We start from the raw sequence: 17,719 nt of genomic DNA, 5'->3' as shown, positions 1-17,719 counted from the left end.
TGAAGGGCACTTTGAACTTTATAGCGTGGAAAGATAGAATGGAAGTTGTGCTAGATGACAATGGAGTACTGGAGTACACACAAATTGATATTCCAAAACCAACAACATCAGATGCACAACAATCGGCACAGTGGAATAAATACACAACAAAATCCAGGAGGATTATCTTGGATGGAGTCAGAGATCATGTGATTTCGAATTTGCATGGAAAGGAGACTCCATTTGCAATGTGGAAAGCCTTCACAGATCTATTCCAAAGAAGTAGTGATGTTGGGAAGTTGGCATTGAGAGATAATATCGGGAACATTTGAATGTGAAAAAATGAAACTATTGTTCAATACCTATCCATATTTACTCAGGTAGAATATGAATTTGGAGGAGTTGGAGAGAATGCGCCATCATCTGAACTTATGAGCTTAGCACTCTTTGGTATTTTAAAATCATGGAATAACTATTAGGATTTAGTTAATGGAAGAGACAAGCTCCCAGATTGGGAGACACTTTGGTTTGACTTTGTATAGGAGGAGATCAAAAGAAACACTAGAGATGTTGTCACACCCATAACTAATGAGGAAGAAAACTTTGCCTTAACAGGAAAAGGAAAGAAATTCAAGGGTAAGAAGGCCCAAGGCAAGATAGAATCTAGCCAGAACCATGGAAGGAAGGAAGACCTAAGTAAAAGTAAATGCTTTCACTGCCAGGAGTATGGACACTATGCAACCAAGTGTCCACACAAGAAATCCAGTAAGAATCTTGCAGGAGTAGTAGGAGGAGATGCTCTCGCATCATAATTCGAGTTAGATTTCACTCTCATTGTTTGCATTGCAAGTACTGTACCAGGTAGTGTATGGTACTTTGACTTTGGTGCTTCATTTCATATGATAAGAAATAAGGAGGTCTTCAGTAGCTTAGAGGAGGACCTATAATTACACATAGATCTTGGAGATGATGGAAGGTATAGTGCCAAAGGGATTGGCACTGACAACTTTAACAGGGAGTCAGGATCCCATCTTCACCTACAGAATATAATGTATGTGCCTGGTCTAAAGAAAAAAATAGTTTTTGTAATTGTACTTGATGAAAGAGGATATGATGTGGTGTTCCATAGAGGGAAGACATATTTGAAGCATGTTTCTATTGGACAAGTAAAACAAATTGGTGTTCGAGTTAAAAATCTCTACAAGCTAGAGGAATATTCCACCATGTATGCAGTTATACCTCCAGGAGTGAGGTGGGGCGATGTAGAGCCTTAGTTCCATAGTTGCAAAGATTTGGGTAGGGTCCATAAGAGAGTAATAAAAAATGTTGTATACTCTTCTCATGGATCATTACCCTTGCTACAGGGGCCCACAATATTCAATAACAAAAGGATCGGCGTCAGTTGATGCAGTCAGATCTTGGGAGACTATTGTAGCACAAAGACACAATTGATTCAATATTTTAGATGTTTCTCAGTTGTAGTTGTTGCAGTCGCAACAACAATAGTGAGAGGGAGTGTTAATTGTGTTATAATACGTTCCTACATATGAGCAGGATGAAAACATCTTAACAAATTCTTTGTCAAGAGGCAAGTTCGAGTTCCACAGGAGCAAGATTGAGGTTGTTCATAACCCTTTTCTTGCTAAGAGGGAGTGTTAAATTGTAGCAAGAAAATACTTCATTTGACTTGTGCCTTAGTCAAATGGAGAAATTTGAATTTCCACATCAACAAAATGACTTGAGTTGTAGTTAGTAGGAGTGACATGGCCAAGTCACTTAGTTAAGTCAGTCAATTCGAGTTTGTGGGCAAGAAGTAGAGTTGTGCATGAGTTGATTGCTAAGATCTAGCAATCTAGTGGAGTTATAGTTAGTGAACTCAATTATTTGAGCTCTAGTCATGAATAGAGTCAGTATGAGTTTAATTGAGTAGTTTTAATTGTTGTTAACTCACATATCTCTCAATTAACTAGTCAATTTACTAAAAATATCCCTAGTCATGCATACAATTCGAATTGCCTAGTTGAGTGGAGGAAAAATGCATTAATGTAATCTTGATTGTATACTAGTGAGTGTATAGAGTTTGCATGTAGCAAGTGACCTAATTTCCTCAAGAATTGCACAAGGAAATAGGAGCTTCCTATTCTTTAGGAGTAGGAATTGCACAAGGAAATAGGAGGAAATTAGAGGCCTATTTTGGCTAAGTGTTGGTCAGAGCAGGCAGAGTAAGAGATCATTATTGCAGTGCAAGTTGAGTTTCAAGGATTGAAGCTATCATTGTAATTGATCATTATCTCATATGATATAATAAAAACAAAGGAGGGCATTTTCCCACTTAGGTTTCCTGGTAAAATTATCATGTTCATTGTGATTGAATGATTACATATATTTCTATTATATGTTTTCCCTTCTGCAAATTGAGTAAAAAAAAATTATTCTATTATTTTCAGTATGAATTCATTAACAACTACAAATTTCAAATTAATTCTACATATATCATTTAAAATACCAATTCCTCTCTTTCTCTTTTTATATAAAAATAAAAATATAATATATAAAATACCAATTCCCCTCTTTCTCTTTTTATATAAAAATAAAAATATAATAATATAATGATATTAAAAATATTTTTAAACAAATAAATATATTTAAAGTAAACTATTTTTAAAATATCAAAACTAGAAATACAGATTTTCCTATATTGTCATCGTATAAATTTTATATGATTCCATTCAACATTTTTTTCTCGACATAATAAACTCTAAAATCGCATTTAAAATGCCACCCTGAAAATTAATTTAATTAACACTAAATAACATAGAGAAACATGGGATTATTGCGTATTAACATTTAATATATTGTCTCGTGAAACCAAAGTGAAGGTACTAATAATTAATAAAAATCACGTCAAACATAGTTCGCACAAATAGATTGAGGGAATGGGCACCGACGGACGTAGTGGCCCCAATTTGGTCTGGAGATGCGTAATTTCTTACTTTTTGATATGGAATTTATATATAATATCAAAAAAATTATTAATAATTTTAAAAAATTAAAATTAAAAATTTGTTTAGTCAAAATATTTGATTAGTGTATTGTTCAAAATTAGTGTAGATTCATCCTAGGTTTCAATTTACTAAGAATATACAGAAATGAATTTTTTGGAGATACAATTTTTTCATAAAATTTTGTAGATTTACATTTTGAAGGAAAAAAAATAGATTGAGGGAATTAAAAATTTGTTTAATCAAAATATTTGATTAGTGTATTGTTCAAAATCAGTGTAGATTCATAATAAGTTTCAATTTACTAAGAATATACAGAAATGAATTTTTTGGAGATACAATTTTTTCATAAAATTTTGCAGATTTACATTTTGAATGAAAAAAAATAGATTGAGGGAATGGGCGCCTACAGATGTAGTGATGCCGAAAGATGTGTAATTTCTTACATTTTTAATATGGAATTTATATATAATATTTAAAACTGATTATAACCCCAAAATAATAAAAAATTGTTTAGTCAAAATATTTTATTAGTGCGTTATTCAAAACTAGTATAGATTCATCATAATTCTAAATTTACTAAGAGCATAGAGAAATCAATTTTTTTGAGATGCAACTCTTTCATAAAGTTTTGTATTCAAAAAGAGATTTACATCCCGAGCGATCAAAATTTTTGTACAGATTTGATATCTCTTGACAAAGTTTTGTATTCAAAAAGAGATTTACATCCCGAGGGATCAAAATTTTTGTACAGATTTGATATCTCTTGACAGTTAATAAATCCGAAATTAAAATAAATCTATACTGATTATTTTATTTAATATTTCGTGGAGAATAACCATCTCTATGATAGGGTGTGGAGTATGCCCTAAAACTGTTTTTGTTTGGCTAAGAGTTCGTCTTCTCCGAAGGTAAGGAAATATGTTAATGACCCAAGACCTAGAAACTTCTCGTAAGAGTGAAAGCCATAGATAGCTATCTTCACTGCTAATTTAACAACTTACTTATGATAGATTTTCCCACTTTATAAAAAAAATAACTCTCTCTACTATATAATTTAGATTTAATTTTCATACTTATTTACAACCATAACATAACAATATCTTGAAAGTAGAAAACCTCTAATCTGTACACTCATTTACAACTACTAAAATCTCAACTCAACCATAAAAAGCTTATAAACATCCTAAGAAAATTTTAATGTTTTTTAAGAAATAATACATTGAATTTTTAAGTATATAAAATGCGGTGCATTAACCACAAAATCAACGAGCTCCAAGAGGACACCATAAGAAGAGGATTAAGTTCGTGGTTATTACCGAAACACAAACCGCTGATCATTTTTCAGAGAGAGTTAAATGTGAGAATTTGCCTGGTCTTCCTGCAACAAACGAAAGAAAGAAATACAAATTACTCTGATAGAATTTCAGTAGCCATTGGTTAATATGCATATTCATCTTGTGATATTTTATACTCAGCTGTCACAAAATATATGTAAATGGCACTTTCAGTGTGGTTGAGTACAATTACCAGGCGAGACGTTCGTTGATTAAGAGCAATTTTTGCAATAGTATCGGTTAGGAGAACCCAACTTGAACCGCTGCCAGATTTGATTGTTCGTATAATGCCAATAAATCCTCGCAGCAGCTGCTCTCTGCGACTGCCATGATTGCAGTGTAATCAGGAATGAACTCACAATTCTCTGAAAATATATTTCCACATAACCACAGATGAATACTTTGATTGTGTGTATTGGTGGGTGATATCAAAATTAATGTTTCATTCTTTTCCTTTCTTTTTCCAACGGCATAGGAAAAGTGTAGAGCTTTATGGGCGAACAGACCCTACAGAAAAAATATGGACAGAATTCAATTCTCGTTGCATGGATTGGACACTGGTCGGTTACCATTGGTGGGTACAACTTTTTATGCAATATATTCCAAGAAAGAAAAAGTAAGATTGGATTCTTTGCGTGAGGATGGCTAGGAATATTTCGGAGTTATACTTTTCTTCGTTTATTATTCTGAACGGGAACACACAACCCAAATGTCTAAGTTTTATTGGCAAAAAAGGGAGTGGATACGGCATGTTTAATAATATGCTTGTGCCTTTCTTGCAATGACGTTTGGATGCTCACCTCCAAGTATGGTGGCTTGGCCTTCTTCTTGTGTTGCTGTTAAACTAAGGAGGCGGAGGAGTTGCCCGGAAAGTTATGGAAATTCTGGTTACATTTAGAGAAAATCTGGCAATGATTTTTGTAAATCTAAGTTATAGCTGTTAAACTTCAAAATTTTAGGTGCCCTAGACGTTTTTTATGGTGCTGAATCCATTTCCACCATCAAAAACACGATTCAAACACTGTTTCTGCAAGATTTTTTGAAATTTTTTTGCTCACATTCCGACCACTTTTGACCATCCCGATAATTCTTCTGCCTCGTTAGACGACTCCCTGTTAAATTTGAGCTCATTCAAAAGTGAGAAAGCTACAAATATGTAAAACTTTGGAGTGGAATTATTAATCATGTGAGAATAGTGTGGTGGATGGATATTAACATTTGGGTGGTATGGAACATCAAAGAAAGAACAATAGCTTCTAAAGTTCAAGTCAAAAGTTTATTACACATATTCCTAAACAAAAATTCAATACAAAAATTCAATAGGAGTTGAGTATTTTTCATCGATGATTAATGTTCAAATCAAAAGTTTATCACACATATTCTTAAACAAAAAATCATAGGAGTTAAGTATTTTTTTTGGATGACGAATGCTCAAAATCATTACCTTGGATTTCAATGGAAAGAGACTATTTAAAACCATTCATTAATGTTCAAACTCATTACCTTGGATTTTAATGGGAGGAGGCTATTTAAAACCATTTATTAGAGGTTAGGTTGGAAATACAATGAACTCAATATTTTATGGAAAATTAAGTTTCCAATTAGAGAGTTGTGGAGAAACCAAAGTTGTACTCTTTGTAAGAGCACATTCTTCCTGATCTTCATAGCCTACTTATGATAAAGTCTAATTATTAGAAATCAAACAAGCTTGATAGATGCAAAAACATTTAAAGTTATATGAAGTTAAGGTGGTGTAGCTATTATGTGTCATAGAGATAACAATAGCAACTATTGTGCCAAAAACTTCGATCTAAAAAAAGGACGTGCTTTCTAGTGTGTTTCAACATTCTTACTTTCTCATCGTATTTCATTTACATTAATACAAATTATATTTTCTTAATTCTCTAAAAACACTATTAATGTTAAAGTGTGGTAAAGTTCAACTTAAGCATTCAACTCTTAAAAGGAAAAAGTAATAGTTATATCTTAGCTTTATAGATTTTGTTAAAACATTTGATATTATATATCATTAAAAATTTAAGAAAAAATGAAGAAATTAGAAATTTGGTTGAGTGGAGAGAAATTTCTTTCATGTATATGAAATTGTTATTGTAAAATTAGTGGTATTGATAAATTATAAAAGTGAAAGAAGGAAGTCAAAGTCAATAATGATAATAGGCGAGACTTGAAAGAGCAATACATAAGAGGATATGCTTTGCTATTATTAATTTACGTAAATGTTGTTGAAAATGGCAACAAGAAATGCTAAAAATAGCATTGCTATAAATAGTATTTCAAGTTATACTCCAACTCTGTTGGAAATAGCAAAAAACAGAAATGCTAAAAATAGCATTTCAGGATAGATTCCAATTTTGGTTAGTCCCTAAATTAAAACTGTGAATTAAAATTCGAGTTTGAGCTCAGCAATTGTTTGTAAAATAGTTAGTTATTTCATCTTGAGTTAATTAGTTGGAGAAAATCAAACATGAAGTCTATGTGAAGACATGCAACAGTTATCCCTTTGATTGAGGAAGTTATCCCTTAATTAAGGAAATAAGGATGAGTTGTATTTGAGTTGTAATTAGTTAGCTCAGTTGACTGAGTTAAGTCCAGTTAAATTAGTTCCAAACTGTTGGAGGAACCAATTGTGAGTTCAGTCAGTTAATGCATGCATGCATGCAACTAGTGTTTTCCATATAACTGAATATTCTCTCATAAATAACTCATGCATGTCAATTCAGACAGAGACCCAGTTGAGATTAAAGGAAGGGACAGTGTATTATCAGTTGGAGGAATTTTCCTATAAAGGAAACTCATCCATGTAGAAGGAATTATCTCCTTTAGGATTGTGTTGTTATTTCAGAGGTTAGTGAGCAGTGTGTGAGGTAATTACACATAGGTGGCAGCTTGAGGACCCAGGAGAAACTGCGCAAGGAAATAGGAGGCTTGGAGGACTGAAGGAAGGCAGATGTGTTGTCTTTTCTATCTATGAGCAGCAGTGAGGGATTGTACTAAGAGATGGATAGCTTGTGAGCAAAAGCTTTGTGTAATCTTGAGATATTTCCACTTGTATGATAATACAGATAGTGGGGTTTTTTAGCTGAGGCTTTCCCCAGAGTATTCTTCTATGTTTCATGTGTATGATTTATTCTTCTCTATTATATGTGTTCTATTTGATTTTGCTCAAAAGTGATTAAGCTTCCACAAGTTTGTTTGTAGAAGTAGATCAAGTATTTTGCTTTGGTATATTGCATTATCAGAGTTAGTTGATCTACAACGAGAATTTCTTCATGGTATGAGAGCAAAGGTGATCAAAGTAGAGAACAGTATACAAAGAAGGGAGAAGTTCAAAGTTTGAAGTCCCTGATTATAGAAATCGAATTATTATCACATCTCAAAGTTCACCAGTGGCGTTCAATGGTTTGAGACTCGAGTATGCCTTGGATGGCAGCTCGAATTATATAGCCTGGAAGGGTCACATGGAAGCAGTATTAGAGGACAACGGTTTGAAGGACTTCAATGATCAATAAGTCCCCAAGCCAGTAGCAGCTAATGCCCAAGAATTGGCAAAATGGAAGAAATGTGTGGCTAGAGCGAGGAGAATACTTTTGGAGGGAGTTCAAGACCATATTGTCTCGAGTCTCCATGGGAAGGAGACACCATTTTCAATGTGGAAAACATTGAAGGATCTATATCAGAACAACAACGATTAGAGGAAGCTGGCGCTAAAAGATAAGCTTTAGAAAATCAAGTGTAAAAAGGGCGACACGATCTCTACATATCTGAACAAGCTCACCACCTGCAGGGATGAGCTTGGAAGTGTAGGAATCACGACAACCGATGATGATATGGTGAGTCTTGCTCTCCTCGGTCTTCCTAAGAGCTGGCATAGCTACCAAGACTCAGTGAATGGAAGAGAGAAACTGCCAAATTGGGAACGACTGTGGTCAGATCTGATGCAGGAGGAGATCAGGAGAAGCACCAGAGATGGTTCTTCATCCAAGGAGGATGAAGAAAATTGTGCCTTAGCGAGTAAGGCAAGGAAAGGGAAGGAGAAGGATTCTCATCCCAAATCAAGTTCTTCTCATGGAGGGAAGAAGATTGACAAATCTAAAGTGAGATGCTTTAATTGTCATGAGGTGGGCCATTACGCAATTAATTGTCCACTGAAGAAATCTAAGAAGGGATCCTCAAAAGGATCTGAATGTAGGGCATTCTCTCAATTCCAATTTGATTTTACCCTCTTCGCATACATGGTTTCATCGATGATGGGTTGTGGTTGGTTTCTTGACAGTGGAGCCTCATTCCACATGATCGACGATAAGAGTTTATTCAGTACCTTGGAGGAGAAAGACCTCCAAATGCGCATAGAGATGGGTAATGATGAAAAGTATAGTGTTTCAGGAGTGGGCACGGTTTCTTTTCAGAGGGAGCACGAAGCTCGCATTACCTTGATACGTGTGAAGTATGTGCTAGGACTGAAGAAGAAGTTGGTATTGATCGCGATGCTGGAGGACAAAGGCTATGATGTAGTCTTTAGTAAGGGAAAGGTTTTCCTTAGACACATCACCACGAGGCAGGTGAAGCAGGTTGGTTCACGATTCAAGAACCTGTATGCTCTTGAGGTTCAAGATGCATGCAAAGCCTTGAGGAGCAAGGCAACTGTTGGAGACTTAGTGGTTGAGAGGGAGAGTACATTACCTCTCAACATGCAGTGCCAGAAGAAGTCTCAAACAATTGTGGAGGAGCCACAATTGGTGAAGAAGCTTCAGGAGGTTGTGGAGCAGCCACAACTGGAGAAGCAAAGAGGAGATCGAGCGGAGGTATCCACTCATGTAGAGACCTCCAATAGGGGGAAATTTCGATCCAAGTTATTAGAGTGATCACATGCAACCATACCTCCAGCTGTGAGGTGGGGCGATGTGAAGTGATAATCCCAGAAGGCTGAAATAGGGGCAGGATCCTTGAGGTACCCAGCCTCTTTGATTAGACCTTGCTACAGGAGCCCTGACGAGGAGTAGAAGGACTGGATAAGTGGATAGAGACAGATGTCGATGGAGTGACAGAGGAAGCTTCAGCATTAGAGGATGTTTCTAGCCCAACAAGGAGGTTAGTTGGGAGATCAGTTACTTATTTCTCAGTAACTGAGTTGTAGTGCAGCAGTGGGCAACATGATGCAACATGATGAGAGGAGGTGCAGTGCAAATGTAGTGCTGGGAGACAGGACCAGCAGCAACACGGATGCAATAGGAGGAATTAGTGTGATTGATGCAATCAGAGATCAAAGTGACAGAGGCTAGAGCAGTCAGATACTGAAGAGCACAGAGGTGCAGAGTTTTCAGTCGACAGAGGCAATAATAGTCAGAGAATTTAATGACAGAGGCATCCTGATTCAGGTTGGATATTTTTTTGTTTCTGGAGTTTTTGGAGCAACAACACTTGAGAGAAGTGTTGCATGCAGAACATTCCAAAGGTTCAGGATCCGGTTTGAGTTGAACACCTTTCTTGTTGAGAGGGAGTGTTGAAAATGGCAACAAGAAATGCTAAAAATAACATTGTTATAAATAGAATTTCAGTATATACTCCAACTTTGTTGGAAATAACAAAAAATAGAAATGCTAAAAATAGCATTGCTATAAATAGCATTTCGGAATAGATTCCAATTTTAGTTAGTCCCTGAATTAAAATTCGAATTTGAGCTCAGCAGCTGTTTGTAAAATAATTAATTAATTCATCTTCAGTTAATTAGTTGGAGAAAATCAAACATGAAGTCTATGTGAAGACATGCAATAGTTATCCCTTTGATTGAGGAAGTTATCCTTTAATTAAGGAGATAAGGATGATTTTTATTCGAGTTGTAATTAGTGAGCTCAGTTAACTGAGTTAAGTCCATTTAAATTAGTTCCAAACAGTTGGAGGAACTAATTGTGAGTTCAGTCAGTTAATGCATGCATGCATGCAACTAGTGTTCTCCATATAACTGAATATTCTCTCATAAATAACTCATGCATGTCAGTTCAGACAAAGACCCAGTTGAGATTAAAGGAAGGGACAATGTACTATCAGTTGGAGGAATTTTCCTATAAAGGAAACTCATCCATGTAGAAGGAATTATCTCCTTTAGGATTGTGCAGTTATTTTAGAGGTTAGTGAGCAGTGTGTGAGGTAATTACACACAGGTGGCAGCTTGAGGACCCAGGAGAAACTATGCAAGGAAATAGGAGGCTTGGAGGACTGAAGGAAGGCATATGTGTTATCTATTCTGTCTATGAGCAGTAGTGAGGGATTGTACTGAGAGATGGATAGTTTGTGAGCTAAAGCTTTGTGTAATCCTGAGATATTTCCACTTGTATGATAATACAGATAGTGGGGTTTTTAACTGAGGCTTTCCCCAGAGTATTCTTCTGTGTTTCATGTGTATGATTTCTTCTTCTCTGTTATATGTGTTCTATTTGATCTTGCTCAAAATCAATTAAGCTTTCACAAGTTTATTTGTAGAAGTAGATCAAGTATTTTGCTTTAGTATATTGCATTATCAGAGCTAGTTGATCTGTAGTGAGAATTTATAAAAATGCTACTAGCAAAGCAAAGAAATAGCTTTTAAAGATACTTCGACGATAACTAACATGGTATAAGGATATAGCCATATGGTGAAAAATTGGAGACAATTTTTTCTTACAAGTATCTTGGTGTTGACTTTGATTGTAGTTCTAATTATAATTGGTGTATGGGAAAACCAGTAATAGGTGAATGAAGGTCCTCTATTCTATGTAAAATAAGTATAAAAAATTTCATTTGTGGAGTTGGAAATTGAAATTGTTTCTCTTCAAAACAGTAGCAGGAACAATGATTTTATATTGTAAATTGAAATTGTTTCTCTTCAAAGCATTACTAGGAACATTGATTTTTTGTCGTTTTCATGTTTGAGCTCTCAGCCTCCCCAAAGATTCCTAAAAGATACTTGTAAGAGTTCTTAAAATGTTTATAGTCAAAGAAGTAGGAGTTAAGGCAAAAATCACTTACCACATTGTGCCAATAAAAACAATTATGCTACCTTTATGCAACTTATTACATACATTATCAAAACAAATATAAACACATTACTTTTGCAAACAAAGATTGTATTTCAAGATAAGGTTGATGCTAGGATGAAATGGGTTAGAAAATGAAAAAATGAAGAAAAAAATTTAATGAACCAATTGACCTTTTAATAACATGCTAAAAAAAGACAATAGGGAAGTTGTGGCAAGACCCTAGTGAGAAAGTGAGATTCTATCAACTCAATAATTACTTATATACGATCACTATACCTTCAAAATAAATCTCTATACATACTGAAAAAACAAATATGCAAAAATATAAAGAAAAAATAATATCTATAATTACTTTAGAAATAAAGAAAAAATAAGAAAAACCTACATTCAATCATCCTAGGTATAAAAAAATAAAATATAAACATCACATCTAACATAAATATTTAGATAACCTACCTAACTTGTTAAATTTACGAACTCTATCTATATATACGATATTTTACAATATTGTAAAAATGAATATATTACTCATTCAAACATCATTAAAATAAAATATATAAAAAAACATTCTAAGAAATATAAATAATTTTTTTATTTTATTTCACAGGTTCTATATAAGAATCTTAGTAACTAAAATATACAATTTTCAATATAACTAAGCCTTCAATATTTAAATTCAAATGTAAAATTCGATGAAAGAAACAACGGTGAATATTAGCTTTCCTTCCTGCCAAATTAGCACATCTGTAACATCAAATTGGCACATATATAACAATATAAATTAATGTATTAATAATTAATAAAATACACATCAAATATATTTATAATAATGTCACATACCGACAAAAGCACTAATGATATGACAATTTTTTTTTTTAAGGGACGAATCATTTGAATTCGTGATTTTATAAAAGAGAAAAGAGAGTGCATTAATTCCGAAGGCAATAGGTTCTTTATGAGTTACCCCAACATAGTCTTGAGAAAATTCTTACATAGTGCGGTAATTGTGAGAATTGGTTGTCTTCTTACGGTGAATGAAACCAGAAACGAGAGCTACGTGCAGTTTAGTTTTTACCTTTTAGATCGCAAGGTAATTGTTTTTGACCAAGAGATTAGTAAATTCAGGTAGTCCATTAATAAAGGGAGCATCGTTTTCCGTTACAAAATAAAGAATCCAAAGCTCCATATATTTCAAAATAGTTTAGGCCGACCTTTAATAAAGCGAGAATCGTTTTCGGTTAAAAAGCCTAAAGAATGCTAGGCTCCATATATTTCAAGTGGATTTCTTTAAAAAGATCAATCAGAGAATAAGTTTGTAAGTCCTTTGTTTTTCAGGGGTGAATAGGACTTGACGACGAGATGGCTTTGTGGTCAATTTCTTTTGAAACATTAAATGTTATGAAATTAGGCATACCAGAAGAAACAAAGAAATCTAAGAAGAATCTTAATATTATAAAATTAGATATATTAAAAGAAATAGAGAAATTTAAGAAGAATCCTTAAAACCATGAACTATAATTTTTAACGAGTTAAGAGGTAAGCTAATTTAAATCTGGCCCATTTCTTTGTGCAAAATAGTATATAAAATCAAAGTTGAGACCATTACTAAGTGTTAATTTAGAGGGAACAAAACCATGTTAATATTGGAAATATTAACTTTTATTTGTTATATGTTTATTGTTTGATATTCACAAGAGTTAATTAATTAAATTTAGCTTTTATGTTAGTGTATGATTGAGATATTATTTTTAATTAAATGGATTGCGTAACTAAGGTGGTTTATTTATTTTAAGCTAATATGGATGTATTTATATTGATTTATTAATATATATAGAAGAATAATTTTGTGTGTTATATATTTTTTAAGTTGGTATCAGAGTTGATATTTCTGGGTGTATTTTCCTCACATGAAGGCTTAGAAATATGTGAGAAAAAACTATGAGATTAATTTGTTGTAGAAGTTTGTGTAATAAGTAAAAGTGGTTCATTTCATTAGAGACAAAATGAGATATACAAGATGGTTTCCTTGGTTTGCCACTAGGGAAACTAGAGTTTTTTTAGCATCCAAAATTTTATATTTTTTTAAGAGTTCAAAATCACAACATAGATACTATGAGGCTTGTAGCCTACTTGAGCTAACATACTCAAAATACTAGAAAACCAAAAATAAAAGTAAGCAACAACTAAGAGTGAACAAAATACATTGACTTGTCATAAGAGAGTTTGATCCTTTGAAAGTGATGGGCTCTCTGCTACTCCTTGGTGAGTAGCTTAGATCTGGAGGGAGGCCTAGGTGGCCTTCAATCCCTTTGAATACTTTGATCCAGTCCTTTAGCTGTGAGTTGTAGCTTGTCTAACATAAGTAATATTTCTTCTTAAGCTTAATTTCTATTTATAAGGACTCTCCCTAGAAGGATTTTCTTGTGTGAGTACATATCTTTCGTGTACATACATTAATTGACTCTTGTCCTTGTGTGCACAACATTTAGAATCTAGTAAGTGAAATTACTTTCCATTTCCACATCCAATAAACATTCACGTTCCATTTTTATTCCCCTTTCCACCTTGGTTATTTTCTCTTTAATTTGAGACGGGGTATGATTTTTATAATGCCTTGTCGATGCCTCTGCATGCAACTGAGCTCAAGAGCCCATCTCATGATAGTAAACCGCTCCCCTTCGAGACCTCACTCACTATCTTGGCATGATTTATAGTAAGCAAATATTAGGGTCAAAATTCAAATGGGGAAGGGTAAAGCTAAGAGGGAAGTAGGGGGAGCGGAAGGTTCAAAATGTGACCAAGGAGATAGGGAGTAAATGCGGGGCTAGGCTACAGAGGCATAGGAGGTTAGATGAGCCAATCCAAGAGAAAATCAATCGAAGGAAACCCAGACCTCACCTTAATTGCCCAATATATGTTAAGTCTAGGAGGAAGTGAGGAACAAGAAGAAGCTACGAGATTTCAACAACAAAAGAAAGCAAATAAAGAGCCAATAGATGCTCAACTCTAAGTGAAAAGGTTGAAAGACAGACCATACAGCCAGAGGGGAGCTTGACTCTAAATGGAAATAACAAATTAACAGTGAATTGCACCACTTAGCTGAAGATTTAAACCATAATTTCTTGTTCTACTATAATGAAATCCCCACACGAGAACCTGAGCCCATGGTATCACTGATTTACTGCCATAATTGTACTCGAATAAGAGCTTAGAACCTATCTCATGTCGAGTAGGATCTTGTTCACAACGGCTCAATGAAACCACATTCTCCTTCATCCTTCTAATGGGTGGGGTATACTAATTGTTCATGTGGAGGCAATAAGCAAAGGAGATATTTAAAATCATTTGAAGGAAGATCGGAAAAGGAAACCTAAAATTCTGGCACCTCAATATAATGAGAACTACATGTTGTTTGGATGGCTAGAATGATTGTGTCAACCATAAGAAGAGTGTTAATCTCCATTGCACACCAAAAATTTGCAATGTGAAATGCAACATCTACTCCTTTTAAGTTATCAAAGATCATATGTTGTGAGTTTCCACTCTCTAGAATGAATGTAACTCTTGGTATCTCAATGTGAAAATATGCGTCTTGAAACATAATTTTCATCTTCTACACCATTTTTGGAAGGCATAATAGGAAAGAAATTACAGAAGCAACTAAAGGGAAGAATATTCAAGTGAGTATTTATAGCTTGGTGATTTGCGGGTGTTCATTTATTTTGCAAAACGTTAGTTGCAATTTCATGTTATTTGAAAATGCAACATTCAAAAGTTACCTCATTCCATAAATATTAAGATCATGTGTATTTATATTGTGCAGTTATAATATTTCAACGAATTGTGTATTATTTGAGCCTTATAGGGTGCTTGGCCTTAGAGCTTGTGTGTTTTGGTGAACATGGTGTCGCAAGAACATTGCCACTAGTTGTGTCTACAATGGGTTCAAGTTTATGATCTTTATGTTCTTGTGACATGTATTAAATAAATGATGATGAATATAGATAAAGAGGTCATGTTGTAACATTGACTCTTAGTACATTCATTATCTAGACTATTGTCCTAGAGAAAACTAGCAAATGCAATGGTAGGCCATCTATTTCGGCCAATGGAAGTACATTAATAAAATGATTATAAGTTAAATCATTTCAAAAAGTGAATTTATAGTGTATCTTCAAGGGATCAAGTATACATATAACTCAGAATGGATAGTTGTGATGGAGAGCTCAAGTTATGAGATTTCAAAATGGTTAAAGATGTTGATGAAGATTCATCTAGAAAGAGATCATAGATCAAAGGCAGGTACTCATTAAGGGAGGATGTTGGAAATATTAACTCCTACTTGTATTGTGCTTATTATGTGATATTCATCACCATAAAACAAGATAGTTAGTTAATTGAATTTAGCTCCCATATTAGTGTATGGTTGAGATATTGTGTAACTAAGATGGTTTATATATTTTAATGTATTTATATCTAATGTTATTTATTAAATAATATATGTAGGAGAAGGATTTTTTGTGTGCTATATTAGTGGTCAAATTCCTTTGAAAGATTTAATTTTATGAAATCAAACATACTAGAAGAAATATAAAAATATAAGAAGAATCCTTTGAGCCGTGAACTATAATTTCGAAATGGTTAAGAAGTAAGTGACTCTAAATCTAGCCCATTTCTTTGTGCACAATAACATACAAAATGAAATTTGAGACCATTTATATGTGTTAATTTAGGAGGAACAAAACCATGTTAATATTGGGTAAAGTGAAATATTTTAAATTTTAAAAAATGTAAATTTTTTGTAATGAAAAATTTAAAATTGTGTAGTGTACTTGTAGGTTGTAAAGTGATGGAAATTGTGTTAGCATTAAAATCTGCATTTAAAGAATGAGGAGGAGATAAGAGAAATCTCTAAGTAATTTTGACGGTGTAGAAATACCCATCCCTTGAACCTTTGATGTGGGCTCGGAGCAATATAAAAAAATATAGTAATCAATATTTTGTGACTAACAAAACTTTAGAGATCTTTCCACTAGCTAGAGTACCTTTCTTCTCTAGGCATAATGAATAAAATGGAATATTTTTTAACATCAAAACTTAATTGGGGCTGAGAGAGCCAATAGGATGCCAAGCCATTGTTGACCCAAAAAAGTTTAGTGCTAACAATGGAACAGGTCAACGGATCTGAACCCATGACCTTGTAGAATCCTAAGGATAAGAAAAGGCTTTGTAGGGGAATTAGAAAATAAATTTAAATGAAGCTAATTAATTAACATTTCCTTTTACATGGAATACTATAAGAAACATAGAAAATTATGCAGTGATTTTGATTATACATTAACATGACATGGTTTAAGATGAAAAAAACATTGCCCATGGATTTTCATTGTGTATTTTTATGATACAGTATGAGACAAACAAAGCATTTTGTATGTATTTTGATTGGACATTAAGGGTCTAAACATATAATTTAGGGTTTCACAGATCGGGTGTCTATGAAGGTACAAGTGGAGAGGCACATTGTCACCATCCCACCAGCTATTGCAGCAAATCATCATACCCTCCTTGTGTCATTAACACCCTTTTCATGTCTATGGCACGTTCTAGCATGAGAATTTATTACTCTGTGATGGTGATAGTTAATTTCTACAAGGTTCAGTTAATATTGAGCCTTGTAGGAAGTACAAGCAAATATTTGGGAATTATCATGAATTGTACTAGGTTATGGAATGAGCAAGTCAATCTAGAATTTCTCACTAGTTTAAGGCTTAATTGGAAGTGGGTCGTTGGCACTCCATTCAAAGTTACCACCCTACAGATGATGAATTATTATGCAGCTCTACAAGTGGTGCAATTCCATCTTATTAATTTGGGACTAGGAGAAATTTTTTATCCTTAAGAACTGCACTACCTTGTAATTACTCCCTAGATGGTGAATGATTCAAAGTATTTTCTCTCCACCTACTTCTCCTTGGGCTCATCTAAAAATATTATGGTTTCCTTGTGGGGCTCACACAGTCTAGGCTACCTTAGCCAAGTTGTTTCCTTCACTCCCCTCGTAAGATTCACTATTACAGTTCCTTCTAACCCTTCTCGGGTTCCTTGGTTCTCTTTGTTCCTAAAAAATTCCCCTCCATAACATTTCTTCGGTGGCTTCACATCTTATCGATGTTAGGATCCTCACAATTATTTCACCCCCTTGGACGACTCCACTGAGTGTCAACAACTCAAGGTGGTCTTTGGATGACATCTTCATCTAGTCTCTTGATCCACAAGTCATTATGCCTCATGAAAGGGCCAGGGCTAGACGTGGTGCAACCTATTAGTAAGAGTGAGGCATTTCATGGGCTTAGATGCATGTTGAGAG

General features: G+C 34.1%; 1 long non-coding RNA gene across 2 annotated transcripts in view; it reads right to left on the bottom strand.

Annotated features, from left to right (window-relative positions):
* The window catches only part of LOC149176985 (uncharacterized), a 28,589-nt gene extending 23,731 nt beyond the window's left edge, over positions 1-4,858 (bottom strand). The window contains exons 1-2 of one of the 2 annotated variants that reach the window (XR_016258699.1): positions 4,506-4,858; positions 4,301-4,362 (exon numbers count right to left, since the gene is read on the bottom strand). This is a non-coding gene — a long non-coding RNA (uncharacterized LOC149176985). The remainder of the gene's footprint in view (positions 1-4,300; positions 4,363-4,505) is intronic. The other variant, XR_016258700.1, reaches the window with a different exon arrangement.
* Positions 4,859-17,719: the final 12,861 nt, after the last annotated feature.

Source organism: Pinus tabuliformis, chromosome 4_1 (genome assembly GCF_031772625.1).
Source record: "Pinus tabuliformis cultivar Carrire ecotype Pingquan chromosome 4_1, CPIR1, whole genome shotgun sequence".
NCBI lineage: Eukaryota > Viridiplantae > Streptophyta > Pinopsida > Pinales > Pinaceae > Pinus > Pinus tabuliformis.
Note: the sequence above shows the minus strand (reverse complement) of the source record. Positions and strands in the feature narration are given on the sequence as shown.